This window comes from Pogoniulus pusillus, chromosome 16 (genome assembly GCF_015220805.1).
Source record: "Pogoniulus pusillus isolate bPogPus1 chromosome 16, bPogPus1.pri, whole genome shotgun sequence".
Classification (NCBI taxonomy): Eukaryota; Metazoa; Chordata; class Aves; order Piciformes; family Lybiidae; genus Pogoniulus; species Pogoniulus pusillus.
This window is the reverse complement of record NC_087279.1, coordinates 8,822,921-8,844,727: the sequence shown is the minus strand read 5'-3', so window position 1 is coordinate 8,844,727 and position 21,807 is coordinate 8,822,921. Positions and strand designations below refer to the sequence as shown.

The window sequence follows — 21,807 nt, the reverse complement described above, 5'->3', positions numbered from 1 at the left end:
CTTAGCACCAGAGTCGGTAGAGTCAGAAAATGGTTGGACTTGATCACAAAGATCTTTTCCAACCAAAACAGGTCTATGAGCCTGTGATTCTAAATGTGCTTTTAATAAAGCATTCACATAAGTGCAGTGGGAAAAGTGCTGCCTTCAGAGTGCTAATACTGAGGACTTGAAGCCATAAATAGGAATCACAACAAAAATAATGAAGATAATAGATTATATTTATTAATTTTAGATATATATGTGTTATTATTAAATTACATGTGTGTATTATATTACATAGACATTATATATACATGTGTTACATATATATGAGCATATATCACAGTATCACCAAGGCTGGAAGAGACCTCACAGATCATGAAGTCCAACCCTTTACCACAGAGCTCAATATGTGTATTATATACATACAGGTAATATATGTGTATTATGTGCATGTAGATAATATGTCTATATCTACATATAGATGTAGATGTATTGTATAAATAAAAATGCAACCATAAAATCATTCTGAAAAGCAATGCACCCAAAAAAAAAAATAGAAGAATTATTACTTGCAAATCAACAATTTGGGCTCTGGGCAAATAAAAAGCCTCAGTGGAAATATATGTAACTGGTATTTACAGTGTGTTAAAGCCATCAACCCACAATGCCCCCTCCCTTAAAATTGCAATTTTTTCTTTGTTTTTAACTCAATTACATTTTGCAACAAAGAATTTTTGAGCAGTGAGTATTTATATCCTAAAATTTTTGGCTGCTTTGTGTTTTTGTTCCTGAGCCTCTGTTATTTTTCCTCCATTTCTGCCCCAACCAGCTATTTAAATTCACCAGGATGTTTGCACATGTTTCCTAATTCACTTTTTTTTTTTGCATTACTTAGTACATTCTTTCTGAATTAATTTTTTTTTTCAGGAGAGGCTCCCCCCCCCCAGTATTTTTTTGGCATTCAGCACTTCATATTAAAAAGCAGATTCTGTACTGTAAATGTTGAGTCATCAGCACTCAGCAGAAGCCCTGCTGCCATTCTATAGGACGTGAAGAATCTTCACAGGAGAGACAACAGCACACATCCTGCTGGGAGAGGCTGCAGTATGACAGGAGGGAGGGAGCTGCTGTATTGATAATGAAGGGGTTTCAAGCACACAGTGGGCAGAAGTCCTAACCTACTTGAAAAATATTTAACTGAACAATGATGGAGCAATGCCAAATACTGAAAGTTACCAAAGATAATTTTAATTGTTGTAGATATAATAGTGTTCAATGACAGCTGTTTTGGAACAAAAAGGTTATTTCCTGAAAATTATTGTAATATTTTTTTCTCCCAGAATAGCCCCTGATTCACTGCTAAACTTACCTGGCATCCTCTAATGGTTAGAACAGGCTGAAAACCAGTTACTAGCTTTATTTTTTTGTAAGAGACAAAATGAAAATCATGATTTATTTCAGTTCAGAAGAGCAGCTGACAGCCCAATGGAACTACTTGCATGAATGAACCATAATGGCTTTCATATAACAGCTATTTCAAGCTGTATTGCCTGACCATGTTTGATCTTCTTCTGTACAGTGCTGCAAAACAAAAACTCAATGGTCATTAAGAATTAAATTCACTGCTACTAGGCCAAGCAGAATTCCATGCTTGTTTGCAACATAACTTAGAGACAAAGTTTTAATCACCAGTGTAAGCAGATATAGGTTGGACTGGATGATCTGGGAGGTCTCTTCCAACCTGGTTGATTCTATGATTCTGTGATTGTTTACTCAGTAGAAACTGTCAATTAAAGCCTCTTGAGTTTAACATCTGTGTTTGCAGAAAGCAACACTGAAAAATATTCTGCCCTAATACTGCAAAGTATTTATGTACTGTGTGAGGATGCTGCTGTCAGTAGTCTCACATTGCTGCCGGCAAATCCACCTGTGGCAGTTAGAAGGCAGAGTTTTGTGTGCATTTTGTCAGAGCACTCCTCAGTTCACATCTTCACTGCCCCTGCCCATACAATTTGTCAGATACAAGAGAAGATTGTTTCCATTTTATCGTTATCATAGAATCATAGCATCAACCAGGTTGGAAGAGACCTCCAAAATCATCCAGTCCAATCTGTCCCCCAGCCCTATCCAGTCAACTAGACCATGGCACTAAGTGCCAGACCATGGCACTCCTCCTGGTGATTCTGTCAGAAATAACATTACCAATGTGACACAATTTGGGGATATTTAGCAATGTAGTAATCTGTATTAATTATGAAGACAAAAACGAAGCTGCTTTATTTAGTTTTTGGTGCTGCTACCGGAAGCCACCCAACTCATTCACTGTAAGGACTAATGAAGATATTTGAGCTAAGATAATTAAATCTATAGGGTAGTCTGAATGCCTTTGAACTCTCTTTCGGTCCTTACTATCTTTATCTGTCCTAAAGAGTTTCAAAATGCTTTAAGTGTTTGTGAGTGACATAATTTACCAATTTACCAATCATTTCAAAAGACATGCTAACCTCCTGGGTTTAAAACTCTCCAGAGTTTTCCTTCTGCAATAGAAATAGAAGTTACAGGGACGTGAACATGAGATCCATACCATAGTGACTGAACTGCTGAGAAATTAATCCTTAAGGCAAAGGCAGTATAGCAGGAGATGCCCTTGACTCCCTGCCTTTTGCTGGGATTTAGTAGCTGCTGTGTATACTGGTTTCCTACAGAGTCATCATTGAGTTGATCGACAGCGTTTCCTACATGTGGGACTCTGGAGATTAGGGTAAAATATGTAGAAAGCAGAGGGGGTTAAAAATAGTATTTCAAATTAATTCCATCACAACAATGTATAAAACCCATAAAGCAGGACAAAGGTTATAGGAAATAGAAGTACCAAGAGATCCTCCAAAAGAAACAATGGGGAGGGGGTGTGGGGGAGGTGGAATTAGTTCTTTTTTAACAGTTATGAGGGAGTAAATGCCACAGAACCTTTCTCACACTCTTACAAAGAAAACTCGATTTTCCTCATGAGCAAATGTTTAAGGTGGAACCTGGAAGCAAAATCCTCCAGATGCTTTAAGCTACAATGTGTACTTCTGAGTTTTGAGTCTTCTTTACAGGAATCAGTGTGAGGAAAGACACAAGCAATTACACGAAAGGAATGACATGAGGAGTGTAGGTTGTGGCCTGCTGATACAGTCAGACACAAAGTCCTTTTATGAACACAAAATAATTGTATAACCACTAATGACTGCTGTCCCACATTGCTTTAGCAAATGGGAACACTATTTCTATGATATGTAAGGGTAAAATGAGGCATAGCTAAGTGACTTAGACAGTGACCCACAGGAAGTCAGCGACACAACCAGGAATAGAACCTAGACCTCTCAGCAGCTAGTCCCATGCTTTAACCACAAGACTCACCACCTCCTTCCCAACTTAGATTAGCACAACTCTAAGTCTTGGTTGCATCAGCTACTAATTTAAAATGTCTAAGCATGTACAGTTGTAGAAATCTGAACTTCTGATGTTGCATAAGTTACATCCATAAATCTGTCTTAACTTAATCACCTGAGAAATGAGGACAACCCATTTCTAAATGAGACTCAAAATGACCATAAAACTTTTGGTTGCTTTAAAATGATTGGTTCAGCTCTATATTCCTGATGAATTAGCAGACCTGATGCATAACAGAATATGCTTGAGCTCTTTATTTCTGTATATATTCTTTTGCCAGCTGTCCATGTGTGACACGCGATTTGTACCCATGCAATCAGAATGGACTAGAACATGAAGATAATATCCGGCTACAGAAGAACCAGACAGTACCAAAGAGAACATCATTCTCCTCAAGAGAGAATGAAGTTAGTGAAGTCAAGTGTTGGGGAAAGACCCTGAATAACCACAACATCAAGTAAAGGTAAGCAGCTCAGTGCAGTCTTGGCCTTACTGAATTTAAAGCAGGTATGACTGGGATTTTGTTCTCTCTTTAAGCCTCAAAGTTCAGGGAAAGGAGAATCACTTTTCACTTGAAGGGTTCTTGGTTTAACCTGCTCCATGGTTATCTGTGGAAAATCTGCATTGTGCTTGGTCCTGTCACTTTTGTTGGATCTGAAGTGTAACAACAGTACCAGATTGTGCTCTCCAAAGAGTCTCGATGCATACCAAGGAATAGTCCTCTAACATCACATCAAGAAAAGAAGCCTAAAACTATAGTTTTTTGCCAAATACCCATAGAGAATGGTACCAAAACTTCCGAGTTCCTTCAAGTAAAAATGTGTAAATATAGAATGTGAAAAATGAAGAAGAATGTGGTGGGTTATTACTAAACACTTTTTTTTTCCTAACAAACAGATCTTCCCAGAGCAAATGCTGCCAATAAAAACAGAACAAGCTCTGCTAAGGCAAAGTTCTTGTTATCAATAAAAGAATACTGGATATACACATTAGAAAAACCCCACACGTAACCCAAGAGCAGGCAGAGAAGGTAACTTTAAAACAGGCAGCAACACAGTAGGAGGGTTTCTTTTAGCTTATTTAAACTCCATTACATTAAACCCATGCAATTTGCACAATCAGAATGTGTTCCTTTGACTGACAAGATTTATAGCTGGTGTATGAGATGTTAAAAGTCTGGCCAGATCATTTTTCGGTCTCCCCAGAATACTGAGACGGGACACACTGTGTGATGATTTGTGATGTTCAACTCCTGTAACGCACCTAGAGACCTGAAGCACAGGCACAATGGAAACATCAAAATAATTAAGTGAAGCTGGAAGTAGCATATTTGCAGAGAGAGGCAAAGGTATAAATCTTTCACCTCTACAGCCTTGTAAGATTTTTACCTTTTTCAAGCCAACCGTAAAAAATCAGAGAGAGTCTTAAATATATTCTTTGTTCTATCCTCAGATCAAAGCATAAGCCTCTACCTGGCATACTTTTAAACTCATCCATTCATTAAAATGGAAAAGAGAAAGAAAAAATATTTAAAGGAGGTTATTTGGTCCACACTAATCCCTTAACCATCTTGAGAGTCCACAGAATGCTCTCTCTCTCATTTCAGTGGGACTGTTTTTGCCACAAGATTCAATTTAATCCGCTTCAAATTTTCTCAGAACTAAGTGCATGCAGAAATACATTTTTTTTTCAGACAAACTCTCATAAAAAAGACTTACCATGAAAAGCTGAATGATTGAGTCACATAAAATGCAATTCTTCCACATGAGAAGAACTAACCATCATTTTTATATCTAATAAGAAAAAAAAACCCAAAGTATAACTGATCTTTTGTGAAGACAACTTATTGTACAGTTTTAACACTGGAACTGATGCTGAGGAGCCCTTTTTCTGCTTCTTTTTCAACTTAGGGAAGATTTGTTCATGGTTCAGGAAGGCCTGAGTCTGAAGTTTCATTCTTATTTCATAATGCTGAAAAGCCTCGGCCAAACTTAGGAATTCTCTCAGATAAGCAGGGGAGAAAGTCCACGCAATCAAAAACTCTGCCGTCAAATAATGCAGGAGAAGCTGAGCATTTCTTTATTATGACCATTTCACGACTGCATAAAGGAATCAATTATGGAGTAGATAACATATTCATAGCTTACTTTATTTCTTCACCAATACGGAAATGATTGGCTCCCCCTGTTCTACATCTGGAAAAGAAGCAGCACAGCTCTTTGCTGATAAAGAACAAAGAAGATCAATTCCAATTATAAATAAGGCATATTTTTAACCACCAGAGAAGACTGATGTGTTATTCATCTCTTGATTCTTCAAATTAAGATTAGTCTAAATGCTTCCAGAGAGAACATTTAATTTAATATATGTGTTTGGGGTTTTTTTTCCCTTCCCTGTCTCAACCTGTTAGGATGTATATTTATTAAACTTAAGTGTTATATACTTGAGACAGGATTATTCTTTCTGCTTTATGAGTTCTGCTCAAAGGATGAACTTGCTGGAATAGAAAACTTGTAGCAGAAACAAAATTAAGCAGTCTTTGTAATCTTTCTCTGGAAGATTGGCTGATTTCTCTGAACAGAATTAGATATGCCTATTTCATCCAGGCAACTTAATTCAAATCTAAACTATGCTTCATACTTTCCCCTTCACTTATGAATTTCCTAAAAGCCTAGACTCAAAGCATGAGTTTATAGGTGCCATCAGATGTTTGTAAATACTGGCCAGTTTTTGTGGTGCTCCAGGTTTCATGGAGTTTGAAAAGATTTGCATGTTAAAGCCTAGATTTGTGGGAGGGCTCCTCTATTTTTTCAGGCACTTCAACTTAAATGGATGTATTCTCCAGCAGTCTGCACAGACAACAGTGTGGTTTCTGCTCTCAGCAGAGCAAAATCAGAACTCTGAATTTTTACCTGAGGTTTTGCTGTAAAATGGTTCAAAATATTAACAGTTTAGGTATTTGAGCTTCTATGATTGTTGGATCATTTTACCCACATTTGCCTGTTTATTAATCTGTGGCATCTTGAGCTAATTCTGAGGATTTATTTTGCCCACTTGCAATCCCTGGCTCCTAATTCTGAGCCAGGGTATTATTAAATAGATATTATTGCCATATGGTCAAATAAATAAATAACTTAAATTTAAAAAAACACAAACCAAATCAAATCTTAAAAGAAGAAAACAACTATAAAACACCTTATAAATAAGTAAAACAAGCAAACAAAAATCTTGAGCATTTCTAGGGCTAAAAAAAAAAAAAGTCAGGTGGATGGAAAAACATGAATTGAAAAATATTCCTTGATGTGTCGAGGCAGAAACAATGCTTCCTTCAAGCCTATACAAAGAGATAACTCTCATAAAAATTAAGAGAAGACTTCAAGCCTCTGCAGACAGGAAGATTGTTCTCATAAACAAAAAGCTGTAGGCGATGCTGGTATCTATAAGTAGAGCAGGTATTTTGACGTATCCAGCTCCAATCTATAAATTGCCTTCAGTGTACAAATAATAAAGCAGATGTAGGCTGTCTTTCCAAATGCTTGATGACTAAGAACCATAATGAGGCAAATTTAGGATCCTCTGAATCTTCTAATGATGTCCAGGAGATGAAGAGTTTGTCAAGATAAACTGTTGTATCCTGGGGCATCTTGACTTATGACTCTCTAAAGCCTTGTTGATCTTGTGACTCTTTTTCTACATCTAACTTCTTTGTGAAAGAATCGGAGGGTGAAATAGGAGGAGGTGACATGCTTGTTGGAACTTGCTCTCTGGAGATGCACCGATCACAGCCTGTACCATCTCTCTGCATTCCAGGGAGCGGGGGGATGGGGGAGGAAATAGAGGAAGACATAATCTGAACCTAAAAAAAAATTAAGTGAAGGGGGGAAAATAATTCCATTTACCTCTGTCAATATTTTCAGACAAGCCATTAGTCCCGTCACAGTGGGGCACAAACTGAGGGAGGTGACCAAACCAACTAGAGGCAGCGGCAGAGAGGAGCTAGCTGGAAATGGGAACGCAAAAGACAAAGCAGTCAGCAGCCGGGAAAACCGAAATTTTCAGTTAGGGGAGATTATAGAGAGCAGAGATCAAAATCCAGATCCACTCCAGGGCCAGCGGGATGCTCTCGGGTACACGCCGCGATGTGGCTCCGCGGGAACGGATCGGCCGGGGGCTGAAGGACGGCGAGTGAGCGCCTCCTCCTCCGCGCTCGCCCCTACGCTCACACCTTCCCTCTCCGCCTCCAGCTCTTCCGCCTCCAGCTCTTCCCGCGGTGAGCTTCCCCGCCACCCCCAGCCCTCGGTCCCGCTGCGCCCGCAGCCCGCCCGGCCGCAGTCAGCCAGCGGACGGCAGCGCCCCGAGGCCGCGCGCCCCGGGCGCCGCTCCCACTGCCGCTCGCGGCTCGCCCCTGGCCCGTGTGGGCCGGCGGGAGGCGGGGCCCGGCCGGGGGAGGGGGGCGGCGCCGGGCAGGGAGGACGGGCTGAGTGGGGGAGTTTATCCCACCAGAAGGGAAGAGTTTCTCCCGCTGAGACTTGACAGCACCAGGTCAGTGCGGGCTACGGGGGGAGCCTTCCCCCGAGGTGAGAGGGCCGGCGGAGGCGGCAGGCGAGCAGCGGGCTGAGGAGAGATGTGTCTGAGGCGGGGGCGTGTGAGGGGCGCCTCGGTCGGAAGCGGGGCTAGGGAGGGCTCGAGGAAGCTCGGAGCGGCTGTGGGGACGCGTGCAGCTGTGGGACGGGAGAGGGCTGAGCCCCGAGCTGGGGCAGGAGGCGGTGGTGCAGGAGATGCTTGGGGCGGCAGAGAAGGAAGGTGCGGGGGCGGGGTGAGAGGGTTCTTTTTGGGCGGGGGGGCGCAGTGGGAGCGCTCGGACATGGCCCTGAGGGAATGAGGGCTGCCGGTGCCCACCGTGTGGGTGGGGAGGGGGCGATGAGGCTGCTCCGCGGCAGGCGGCAGCGAGGTGGTGCCGGGGAAGGCTTCCCCGGGGTGCGGGGCTCCGGGCGCGGAGCTCCAGGTACGCGGCTCTGCTTCGGAGCCTCCTGGCAAGGCGGGGAGCGCTGTGTCCATGGTGCTGTACCCGAGCAGCGCAGGGGAGCCGCGGGAGAACTGCAGTCTCTCCGAGGCGAGAGCGCCGAGAGGAGCCCGGTGCGGCGCGGGGCGATCGCTGCCTCGCGGGGCCGGCGGGAAGGGACGGGGCCGCGTGCAAGCGCGGGGCAGGGGCCGAGCGCAGGATGCCCTCTCCTGCTGCGGCCGGGGGGAAGGAGCGAGCCGGGAAGCGCTGGCCGGGGCTCACCTGGCTGGTTCACTGCATGAATGAAACAGACTTTCCTTTTTCCGTCCTTTGCAATTTCTCAAGCGGGTAAGGTCGGAGAGCCTTTCTCAGCCCGCACCGGCTGGGATGCTTGTGTTGAAATGTCTCCTGTCTTGATGGCAATGCCTCAGGGTCGCAGGAGCAAACATTTTGTAATCTTCCTGGTGTCATTTCTCTCCAGGGTATTCTACAACTGGAGAGTGCAAGTTCCTGCGGTGTTGTAACTTTGTGCCACTGTGTACACACGACAATTCCGTGCTGACTTAACAGTGATGTGTTTATTAATATCAGTGATGTAAGAGCGATGTTTGTTCTGATGAAAAGCTCAGGAAATTATCAATTTCTTAACGGGCTGGGGAGTCGAGGTTCCTTTAAACCCGAAGGATCAATCATAATTCTCCTTGAAATAAGCAGGGGTGTGGGCTGGTTTCGTGTTTGTGCTGCCCGTCCCTCAACAAGCTTTCTCTGTGTCCCGTTTAAAAATGAGTACTCAAAACGACGGCAGCAAAAACTATTATTCCACTGCCAATTAGTCCATAACTTAATCAACAATTTGCCTTTTAAAAGGTTACTATGATTTGTTACTAGTTAACCAAAAATTCCTGGTGTACACTGAGTAACTGTGACAAATTATACTCGGTGCTTTCCTCAGAGAAGAAGTTGGATACCTTGAGAAGAAGTTTGATCCTTTGCACTCCCGTTAATATCAGAATGTGTTGCGTGAAGTCGCCTGTTTGACATCATCATTCTCTTTGGCTATCACACCACACCCCCACCCCACCCCCCCCAAAACTTTGCCGCCAGAATTGCTTGGAGATTTAATTATGAGATTATAGGAAATTACTCTTAGCAGTATGTTAAGGCATGTGGTGCAAAATAAGCATGGGTTTGTCAAGGGGGTGAGACAGATGAAAAAATAATAGGCATGGGCTTTGAATGATAACTGATCCGAAATATAATTTAAAGCTATTTTTTTACACAGGCAGCTTTTGAATTCAATTTTGCATCAGTTTGGTAAAATATGTCATTAACTGTTAGTGGTTCAGAGATTATGTATTGCTAAAGAGCCATACAATATGCGTTTCTTAGAAACGCCTCCGTGTCACGTTCTTGGATAATGCAATTTAGTAAACATCAGCTTTCAGGGAAAGCTCCATTAGAGCACAGAATATATTCTCCTGATATAAATTTATACCTCATAAAATAAATAACAATCACCAAAAAAAAAAAAAAAAAATCAAGGTGGCAAAATATTCCAACTTAATTGGAGAGTACTGAAGTTGTGCCTTTTAACCTTCCTTGTCGTACAGGATAATAACTAAACCCAAAACAGCCCACCACTACCAACCCTCTGTTCTGTGAACTCTTTAAAACAACCAATAGTCCATCTCTAAGTGAATGAAACAACTTCAAACCTGACATCACTTTTTTTTTTTTCTTTTATTTTTTTTTCTTACAGCCTTGGCTGATAAAATTAATTTTGCAAAAAGTTATGTTATAAAAACAAGGAGAAGTTTAAAAGTAGGACAAAACCTCTGTCTTGTGCAATGCTGGACTAAATAATGAGAAGTAGATTTCTTTTTTAAACTTTTTTTTTACCTTGATTACTGAAGCTGTTTTTTTTTTTTCAACATAGTCTGTGTTCAGCTAGTTGTTTTTCTGCAGCCCAATGGTGAGTTGTTAGCTGTGTATATTTGATATTCAGAAATTAAGTTATCCATTTTTGTCACAAGGACTATTCCCGTTTTCTCCTCTGGCATGCAGGAAAACGCTTTCCAGTGCAGTTACTCAAGAGAAATTCAAATACAATTATAAATTCTCCATGCTAGGCTGTGTTGAAATCATGGATACAATATTTCTCATTGCTACTAGTTTCATTTTATAACCACTGATAGCACCCACTTCAGCATGATAGTAGATGATGAGTGCTAATTATTCCATGCTGTATTTCCATCATTCTGTGCATGATTTTAAGAGCAGGGATTTGCATTTCAGGTACTCTGTACTAAACATTCCTTGTGTCTCACTTAGCTTTTTGTGAACTAATGAAGGAAAAGGTTAGAAATAACCCAAAGGAGGAGGACATGGTTATATTCAAGTCTTACACAGCCATAGCACAGACGGAGGTAGTGGGTTCCCATTAACAGGTTGCTTCTTAAGAATTTAATTTCATTCTTACAGAGTACTTGGGGGGAAAAAATCCACCACCACCACCCCCCACTCCTTTTTCCCCTGTGGAGGCAGAATGAGAAATGAAAGAGCCTTAAGATTTCTCTTCAGATATTTAGATTTCCTGGAATATGAAATGCAAATTGATTCCTACATAAAATGATAAACCTTTCACATTTCTTTTGTCTGTTCCCCCCACCCTTTGCTTTTTCACATGAAGGATAGTCTGCCTTTTTTCAGCTGTGCTTTCTCTCAGGTTCCAGTGGCAAATTGTGTAAAAGATGCAGGTGTGAAGTGTGTTGTCATAGTGTAGTCCTAGCACCTGTGATGAGTGGGGCTTAGCACCTGTGATGAGTGGGGCTGGGGAGAGTTGCAGATCTTGCAGGTGTAAGGAGGCACAAAGGAGAAAATACTTGTGGCAACCATAGGAAAGGCTAAGCTTCTACTCCAGCATCAGGTCTTCTACTGCAATATGGACTTCTTCTACTTGTTGATACAAAGACATCAGTTCTTCTCACTCCACAAGGCAAATATCTTACTAAAGCTTTTGTAGATTTTTACTCTTTTAATTAAAAGAAAAAAAAAAGCCCAAGGCCTCATCTGCACCCTTCATATCTGTAAACTTTTGCAGAACTTAAGTCAATTTAATGAGGTTCACATTTTTCTCCCACTCCACCCACACCTTCTATTATATTATTTGGGCTGTTTGTCCCCTCCTAAACCATTCTAGAGAACAGAACTGAACAATTACATCATTCCTCAATTAAATTTCATGATACATCAACTATATAGATATTTTTAATTACCTGTGTTGCAGCAGTACCAAGCAGCCTAGTCAAGGTCCAGGCCATCTCGTTACTCATTCAAACGAAAAGATTGTTCCCTCTGCTTTATACTTTATGATCTATGTTATGAGAATGCCCACAGTTACAAATTTACAACTGAGATGTGATGTACTGGGGAAACTGATGAGAAAATATTAATTGAAAACTGCAGTGTGTTGATTTATGCTTACAACAGTCATGGACTGGTAGATTCTAAACTGCTTCAGGACAAATAGAAATAAAAGGTAGGTAAGGTAGCTATAGGTGTGATCAAAAACTCCCAGATTTACAAAACTTTTCCCCCCATGCCCCTACTTTTAAGCAGCATCCGGTTGCCTTAATACAGCTATTTTTACTTTGCAGCTTCATTAGATTTCACTGCAAATAGCAAAAGAAAAATCTGCTGCTTTGAGGAGGGAGGATAAGTAACTGCCTCAAAAGGTGGATTGTGAATTTCTGGAATGGACTAGCAGATGATGCCTTGTAGACTTGCATAAGCCACCCTCTTTTCCCTCATGACTAAGCAGATCACCTCCATGCAGCTGGAACATTCAGGACAAAGTCTATGGATTCAAGTCTATGAATCCCAAAGTCTACTCTGCTGGTTGATAATTACCAATTAAATAAAAAAAAAAAAGCAAACCCAACAACATACCAAACAACAACAACAAAAAAAAAAACCAACCCAACAAAACAAAAACCCAACAAACCAAACAAAAAACTCCAAAACCCAAACCAGAAAGCTTATGCAGCTTTGTGCATGTGTGTTTAAGCAGGAGTATGCTTGATGACTGCTGAAGTGGATGTGTATCTATGGTTATATGCATGCTGGTAGGAGATGTGTGTGTGTGTGTATAGGTAATGGATTAACCCTGTGTTGTGTTGTGGAATGGCTTCCTACTGACAGATGCATAGTGCCTAGAAGAAAATATCCCAGCTCCATTCAGGTCAGTGGTGGCTCTGTTGGCTCGGGATGGTCAGGTCTGCAAGCTACATCACAAATGTCCTGTGTAGGTCTTACTTCTGTGCAGTGACTGTTGAAGCCTGTCTTTAGTATGCTGAAAATACAGGGTCCAGCTCTAACTGAATTGCTGTTTGCTCAGTGGGACTGAAATTAAAGAACTGTGCTTCTGTAGGGCTGATTGGGCTCGATGATCTGGAAGGTCTTTTTCCAACCAAAAGGATTCTATGGTTCTGTATAAATGTAGAATCTATATTGTACCGCAAAAGTCCTACATATTTTTCTTTCGATGAACCGGGAAATGCCAGTGTAACAGAAGCAGCACTTTTTCTGCCTTTTGTGCTGGAATTTCTGTGATCAGTTACTGTATTCTAACTCTAAATGAAATGCTAATGTTGTGATACAGACGTTGCAGTTGGTGTTAGCATATTCTAGACCTTCATATTAGATTTTAGTTCTAGTTTTGGTCTTGTAACAGCTCTTACGGGAGGAAAATATTACGCTTCGTGCTGGTTTATGGGTTGTTGGAATTTCATGATCTCCATGGGGACTCTTGTCTTTCCTCTTTATCACAGAACTAATTGTGACATATTTTAGATTCCCTTCTGCCAGAATCCTGTATATTTTACAGTAGACCTCCAGCTATGATTCCTCTAACTTACCTCTATGCACATATAAAACTCTAAATACATTGTATTCATGCAAACAATTTTACCTGTGGTGGAATCAGCATACAGACTAAGTGAGAGTGATGGAAGTTTTCTTCCTGTATCTTGTGTTTTCCACCAAGTTTTAGCAAATTGCTCTTCACAGAGTTTCCTCTTTGCATGAAGTAGCCCTGCCCAGAACCATGATCTTGTCTTAAGCTTTTTTACACAATCCGTGATCAGACTGCGTTGCATAAAATTAGGGTTTATGCTATAAGGTCGCATTGTAAGTCCATAGTACTTGTGTGTTTGTTTAGATTTATTGAACGGGGATGTTGTGTAACTGCTGTAGCTATTTATGATTGTGTAGCAGCAATTTTGAAGCTGGAGAGCCTTTGAATTTAGGTGGCTATCTCTAGATAAACAGTGATGTGCATGTTCAGTATTTATGCCTGGAGAACGTTTTAATACTGCTGTAGAGTAAGTTCTCAACCGTGGTGGTTTGGAACATATGTCAGATTACCAAACCAGTCACTCTCTTAGACTGAAAAAGAGGAGCTATGAAAAGAAAAATGTTAATTACAGGCTTTAACGCTCACACCAAGATCTTAGAGTAGGGGTGGTCAGAAAAACAGGTTTTACTACCTAGACCTGGTGCTTTGTGGTGCTATCTAATATGGGGGCTTGTGGAAAAATGCAGCCACTTCTATTTACTGTCTTTCCTAATGTACAGACTTCCTCATGATAGGATTAGGTACTGACTTTTTTATGTCTACAGTAAATAAAACTAAAGGGTTTATCCTTTCATCTCGAACATGTTTTACTCGGAGTTACTGCCCACTGCTCCCTACAGTGGCATTTCAGCTACAGAACTTTATGCTGAAGTTCAGTTTTCAAGCTTCATAGAAGCATGTTATTATGTGGTATATTGCTAAATCGATTTTTAATCATACTTAAGAATGCTAAATAATACAAAGCCAAATTTAATTTTCAGTTACACCCAGAGAAATCTATAGATAAGCAAGTACAGAAAGATGAGAGGGTAAAAGGTTGCTTTATTTACACAGGGTTTTATCTGTGTGCTCTAACCTTGTACAAGACCATATTTAATGGAATCATGAGAAATATTGAAGAGGCCACATGCTGAGGTTCTCATTCCCTCCAGAACAAGGCAGAAACCTTTTCTCTCTTTGCTTTCTCATTTGTCATGCGTCTGAAGCAAAGTTCTTGCGCTGACCTGGTGATGTAGCTGTTCCTCCAACTGCTAAAGTTAACCATTGACAGCGGATGGATTTGCTTCATTAAGTCATTGAATTGTGTGAGGATTTTACTGTATTTCTTCTGTGTCACTCCTGGATGCCGTTACTTGCACTTAAACTGCAGATCCAAGCTGCCTTATTTCCACATCAAGGCATGTGAACAGATTTGAGTTTGAAAATGATTGGAAATGTTGAGAAAAGCAGAGTAGTGGCTGATTTATTTTAAAAAGCTTATAGAAACTACTAACAGGAAAGCAAAAATAAAAGATTTTGAGAAGCAACTGCGCATTGCAAGGTGTTAAAGGTGTGGATTCGGAGAGTTTTCCCCAGAACATGATGAAAGAGTGTGGAAGCAAAAGCTCTGCAGATATGCTTTCGCTTTCAGAATTTCCAGCTGCTGCTGAAGATGGTTTGAGTTGACAAATGAGATGGCACTTCTAAGCTTTATTTAGCACAGAAGGATTTTTACATCAGGCTGGGCCTCTGAATGAAATCAGCACCATTAACAAGGTTTATTTTCCTTTCTTATGGGTTTTTTACATCGGAGCTATTGCTGGTATTACTATGCTGCAGTAGGTTTTTAAGTAAAGATCTCAGCTAAGTGTGAGTTTTTACAGAAGAAGTTTCAAATTTGGCCTTAGAAGAGTTGGCTGTGAGGGGTCCTGAGTGTACAGTAGGAAATAAGTAAACATTGAAGAATTGCTTTGAAAGACTCAGGTTTCTAACACAGCTCTAAATTATTTTTCATTATCAAGGCAGTGTGAAAAAAAAATGTCCCAAAATCCTGTGGAAGCTTAATTAGTAGTCTGTAGCCTGCATTTTGAATTTATTTTTAATTATTTGGATGTTTGCACTCAATAGATGCTCTTGCAAGCAAATTCCACTCTTGCTCTCTATAATCAGCTTGCCAATTGAGCTTGGTTCTGTTTTTCAAGCTCCTTGGAGTGTTAGCTGCCAGTTGCCTTGAACTGGTTAATCGTTTTCTTGATGTAGAGGAGAACCTTATGGCGTGATAAATAAGAGACCCAAGAGTGTTCCTTACACAGTTTCCTTTGGGCACTGCCCAGAGACTTGTTCTTTGGGTCTGCCTCGTGACCAGGGCTGGTTAACTGTACCCAGTGAAACTGGGTGCGCCGGATGTTTCTTGTGTTCACAAGGTCTTGTTTAGTTGGAGGGGTTTATAGTAACCCAACACCCCAATGCCTGCTGTAAGACCTGTGAAATCATCGTGCCGCACTAAGCTTTACTCCAGCTAGATAGGGTAGCATATCAGGTTATGACAGTTTCTTTCTGATATAGGTAAAGACATTTGGGGAACTATTTTTCTTTGATCAGGATTACTAATTTCTTAAGAAACAGTTATTACAGCACAGCTGGTGTAGGCAGGAATGCTTGACAGTGCTGGAAGTACACACACACACACGTCTTTCCTCCAACAAAGAGATTTTCTTGTCAACATGTCATCTTGAAACTTTTTGGCAATGAAAATCTCCATCCCAAAATACAATATTAAAAGCCTACTTTTCCCCCCCACAGACTACCTTCATGTCTGAAGCCCCACTTAGCATGCCTCTGTCAGAGTTCACAGCAGCTGATGCCACTCTGCAATGAGCCTGTGAACAGCCTATTGTTGTTCTCCTTGCTCTGTGCGTTGCAGTAAGATAGTTGTCAAATTTTTAATGAGTCACAGTTTTGGTAAGAAAGGCTCATTTTTTTTTTTTCTAATGCAAGAAGAGAGTTTCAGGCAGCCCTCTGAGCTGTACATAACATGCTGTTTCATCCTTCGTGATGTAATACTGAGGATGTGGAAGTCATGTGCGTTTTCTTTCCACTCTTTCTTTGGGTCACTGGCGTGCCAGCTTTGAATCAAAACTGCTGTCTGTTTGATCAATCTTGCTTCTAAAAGAGGAGAAAAAAAAATATTAGCAACAGTGTTCTGCTTCTTTACAAATGGAAATAGCCATTAAAAAAACATTTATGCAGGGTAGGTGGAGTCCTGTGCAGCACTGAGATAGGCTTTGGCTTGAAAATCTTGTGAAATAGCTACAATATCTTTTATCTTAATAGAGGCTACCAGTGCTCGGCATGATTAGATTAATTGCAGTGGTGGATTAAGACAGGGATCTAAGGCCAGTGTGGGACTTTGGAGGCTCAACACAACAGAGAGTTGGGAAAGAGTGAAAAACCTGTCCATAGTGAGTAACAGTAAAAGAAATGAATGACTTAATTAATTAAAGGGCATTTTGAAGAAAGGCAGTGAGGAGATCAGCTAAGACTCTGGGGTATCTTTCTTTTTTAGCAGGGGAAGTCTTTAAAAATATGGGTACATGAAATTCTTTCTCAAAAGTTTCAAGTCTGTCGATGGAACTTTCTTGACTTTGAATTCCTCTCTGGTGCTGTGTGAGATTTTTAGCTTTCCTTGGTTTCAGATATGCTGACAATGGCATAATGTGGTCTTGCGCTGCATTTTGGCATTCCTGCTCATTGTTCTTTTTCTGCCCAAGTTTGTTCTGTTTTTCAAATCTAGCCTTATTTATGACTCCTTTGAGAACAGGAACTGTCTGATATGCTAACAACAAGTGACAGCTTTCCTGTCACTAAGGACAGGAGAACAGGCAGTGAATATTGCTGAAGTCTGAGGTAAGTTTAGAATAACAATAACTTGTACCACACCGAAGTTGATACGCTGTAGTGTGACTACATTCTCTGACGCAGGCTGTGCAACAGATTCCTGTCTCCTCCCCCAGCCATGGACAGGAAGGCAGTGCACAATGTTATATACAGCATGTGGCAATTCTAGAGTTCTGCTGAAGCTTGACCCTTAGACAGGAGGAGACCTCTTTTGTTGTCACTAACGACTATCTGTACTGGGAATCTCCTTATAGTGTCAGGATGAATGGATTTAAATTAAAAGCAAAGCCACTGCAAGTTGGTAGGCACAAAACCAGTGAGAGACAGTAGGACTCTCTCTCCCAAATTTCCTCCCCAGATCTGCACTTTGAAAGGAAGAATAAAGGGAGGAAAACACTTGAGGTGAATAACACAAGACCCATGGTAAGGGCATGAGAGACAAAGTCAAGAGAGACTCTAATTGTTCTGGAAGGAAAACAGAAAAAAATCAAAGAGGAAGAAGAAATTGATGCAGGTATGGTTGCCACTTTCCTGACAATTACTCCAGGAAGGGCTAATGAGTGTAGTAATTACACCTGGCAGTTACTCTGTGGGAGAGAGGAGCTCTTTGGAATTCAAAACCGTAGGAGTGATAGTGTGCTCCTCTAGCTACGAATATGGAAATAAAGACAAAGCAGGCTAAAAATAACAAATATTACTGTTTTCTGATTCAAGTGCACCATGTAAACCGCTGCCTAGCTCCTCAAAGAAAGCAGCTTCTCAATAAGAATGTCTGATGTTAATTGGGAGGAAAACAAAAATTGAAACATCTACTTCAGAGATGAACATTGCATTGGGAAGAGATGCTGACAGACCCCAGGGGATTTTCTTCCCTTTGTCTTCTGTGAGCCATCTTTCATAACAGGTTTCCTTATACCCTTAGTTTTTGCACAGTCCATCTGAAGGATTGTCAGTTTTCTACTATGGCCACAGGGCATGTGGATTATTTTAGCTCCTGGAAGCTAGGGGTGATGGTGAGGTGCAGGAGATAGGATCAATACTAAGCAGCTCCCAGTTTGCTATAGTAGGGCAATTTTTATGCTACAGACCTGTGAAGCACCAAGATGTTTCTTCACAGCAATTTGATGATTCTATTTGCCTGGGTATCAAGAAGGTAACTTGTACCTCAGTTTTCCATCTCTGCAGTTTCTTCTTGCACAGATCTAGCATTTAACTGAGATGGGGGAGAATAGTTCAGTACTTGACATTAGTGCCTAATAACACAGTGTACAAAGGCAGTGCGTGTTCAGTGAGGTTTGTGGGAGTTCTAGAGTCTTGTTCACATTCACACTGATGCTGAACACATTCAGTTACATGCTTCTCCTTCTTTTGAGAGCTAAGAGTGCCTACTACATATAGTCCCAGCTTGCAAGCAGAAATTAGGACTGTATTTAGGATAAAAAGCTGGTACAAAATAGTGAACTGGAGGAAAACTAAACCAAGACCCCAAATCAGTTATATTCCCTAGTTTCAGAGAAGTCTAACTGATCATAGAGCTAGATCATAGAACCATAGAATGGTTTGAGTTGGAAGGTATCTTAAAGATCATCTAGTTTCAACCCTCCTGCGATTGGCAGGGATGCCTCCCACTAGCCCAGGTTGATCACACAATCAACCAGGTTGTAAGAGACCTCCAAGATCATCCAGTCCAACCTATCACCCAGCCCTATCCAATCAACTAGACCATGGCCTCATTCAGGCTGGTCCTTAACACTTCCAGAAATGAGACATCCACAATTTCTCTGGGCAGTCTGTTCATTTCATCTCACCACCCTCATGGTAAAGAACTTCTTTCTAATGTCCAGTCTAAATCTACCCTCCTCAAGTTTAAAACCATTGCCCCTAGTCCTGTCACCACAGGCATTTATCCACCCTAGTCAATTAAAAAGTGCTGGAACTGCTGCACAGGCTCAGGAACTGAAATTGTTAAATGGTTACATTCTTAAGGTTTTCCCTGTTCTGGTTTCAGATCAGCCAACTAAAAGCCATTCAAGCCTTTTCCAGAGATACTGTGGGAGTTAGGATGTCCCATGGACCATTTGCCACAGCCCATTTAGCCATTGCCACACAGTTTTAATGACTAGGAGAGCTCAAAGATGTAAATGGAACAAGCATGGCCAGGGTGAGAGTGCTGGTACTCACTAGTTTATTGGTGTAACTGAAGGTGAATTGGCTTAAATGCCTCTCAGATTTGCTGTCATTTTCTTTTCAATTTCTTCCTGCCTGCAATCCAAGCGGAGCTGTGCTTAATGTTCCATTCACAGGTTTTTGGTTGTATAATCTGTGCGTAATGTTTCACTCATATATTTGTAACTCCAAACCCCAAATTATTTATAACTTGGAGTTATCTTTGTAAGTTTGGAGGCTTATTGCATGCCAGAAAAATTGAAGTAATTTTAGTACATGTTGTCTGTCCATTTGGCTGTCATATAAATAAATAAAGGGGCAGGTAGCATCAAGCCTTAAATCTTTAAAAATACTCCTAAACTTCCCCACCTGCCAAGACTTGGTGAAGGAGCAAGTTAAGGGAGTTTGTGCTGTGTGATGATGTTCTCTCTACACATCTGTGATGGTTTGGGTGTTATCCACCCCCACACACACACTCTGGAAAATCACCCAGACTAGACTCAGCAGCTCTGGAAATTGAATGAAGCTTTATATTTACAGCTTAGCACAAGATACAAGCAGATATTTACAATAGATACAGAGATATACAAGTTTAAAAGTAATACAGAAACACAACAGCCCTCCCAGAAACCTGAGTCCCCAAGAGGGGCTCCCAACCACCCTTCCGCCTTCCTCCCACCCCTCTGCCTTACCCTAGATCTTGCCTTATGTTTAAGGTAGTTTGGAGGGTCAGCCAGGGGGGCTAGGAAGCAGATGGATTAGTCACACAGACTGCAGGTTAGGTTAGAGAGAGAAGTTCGGCCAACAAAGCCCAGAGAGCGACTCTGTTATCTATATATATGTTCTTATTCTTATACATCTCAGCAAGCCTATGAGTGAAGCAGACATCACCATTGTCTTCTTTTCACAGCCTGTAATCTAATTCTTCTCACCAAAACATTGTATCTAGCTTCAAACTAGCTCAACATCTGTCCTGATCAAGTGCTGGCGAAACACTTGTGTGTGACATAGTCATTACTCTTGAAAATATGGAAAATATGATGAACTTATTACTGTCCTACTGTCTGTCCCAAAATAGCTAGCATTGTAACTCACCTTTACAGAATACATTGCAACTTGTTTGCACTGAGAATTCCTCTTGGCTCAAGTGAAAGTACACAGTGCAAACAGAGTTATGAAATGTGTACACAAGGTGTGAGAGTAGCTGGTTATACTTGTGTGTGACTTTATGGTTCTGATCCTTCAGGGCAGGCTGTGCAACCTGACCTTGATGTTCACCATCCTCCTTAATTTGGACATGACTACAAATGAGTATTAGGGCCAAAGCAGACTGAATGATTGATATATACTTTTTCCCCCCAAAGCAAACACACCAATCATGGATTTAAAAATTTGGCTTTCATTACAGAGAAAGCAGAAAACCAATGAAAATTTATTTAAAGACTTGAAAATGTAAGAGATAAAACATTTCACAATGTGGCCACTGCTTAACCCTCATTTTTGTTGCAAAGATCAATAAATATTTTGACCCTCAAAATCTTCTAAGCTAGGTCATTATTATGTCAGTGAAAGGAGTTATTAAGACTTAACAGAAATACTACAAGAACCCACTACAGGTCATTAAACAGATGAAGCATTCAAGAAGTATGAGTAAGTTAATACATTTTCAGCTGTTAGACAGAATAAGATGTAACATTTTTCAAGAGGATGAGGCACCAACAGCAATAAAAATATGACCAATCAGAGACCCAAAGCACAATGTAAGGTGAAAAATGTAACGTTTTTATGTCCAATAACTGACTGGAAATCCAAGAAACAGCCTGTAAAGAAAGAAATTCTCTAAAGAAAGAAAGTTTGATTCCATGGTCTAGTTGATTGGATAGGACTGGGGATAGGTTGGACTGGATGATCTTGGAGGTCTCTTCCAACCTGGTTGCTTCTATTCTATGATAAATTCACCCATCTCCATGAGGACATTGTCTTGTGATAGAGGAAAGCACTGCATGAAAACTATTTACCTAGGGGAAAACATCTCAGTGCTCCTCAATCTGTTTTGTAACCCTTAAAGTGCAGGTTTTAAAGTTTTGGGATTTTTTTTTTTAATCAAACCAGTGGCACTTTTAACCCCTTTTCCCATCAACTTGTTACATTTGGTATATGCAACAACAAAACCACAGCTGGGCTAAACTCAACTGGAGAGAGTAATCCAGAAATTAAAAAAAAAAAAAAAAGGCTCTTTCCTGAATCTTGAAGGCATTTTTTTCCCAGATTGCTCCATCTTGGAGAATTTTAGCTAAACCAGGGGTTAATCCATTAAAAATTAGCTATCTGGTGTGTTTGTGTCAAATAAAATACAAATCTCCAAACTTCAGTGATTTGTAGTGAAGAGCAGCTGCTCTTTGAACAGTAGCACTCATTAAGTTTGTTATGG

At 40.8% G+C, this 21,807-nt stretch overlaps 1 protein-coding gene across 2 annotated transcripts in view; it reads left to right on the top strand.

Moving 5' to 3' along the window:
* Window positions 1–21,807, top strand: part of PPARG (peroxisome proliferator activated receptor gamma) — a 99,431-nt gene that overhangs the window by 25,718 nt on the left and 51,906 nt on the right. The window contains exon 4 of one of the 2 annotated variants that reach the window (XM_064156339.1): window positions 3,698–3,880. The gene's annotated coding sequence lies outside the window, so the exon portion shown is untranslated. Of the gene's footprint in view, window positions 1–3,697; window positions 3,881–7,608; window positions 7,688–21,807 lie in introns of those variants that run through there. The other variant, XM_064156340.1, reaches the window with a different exon arrangement.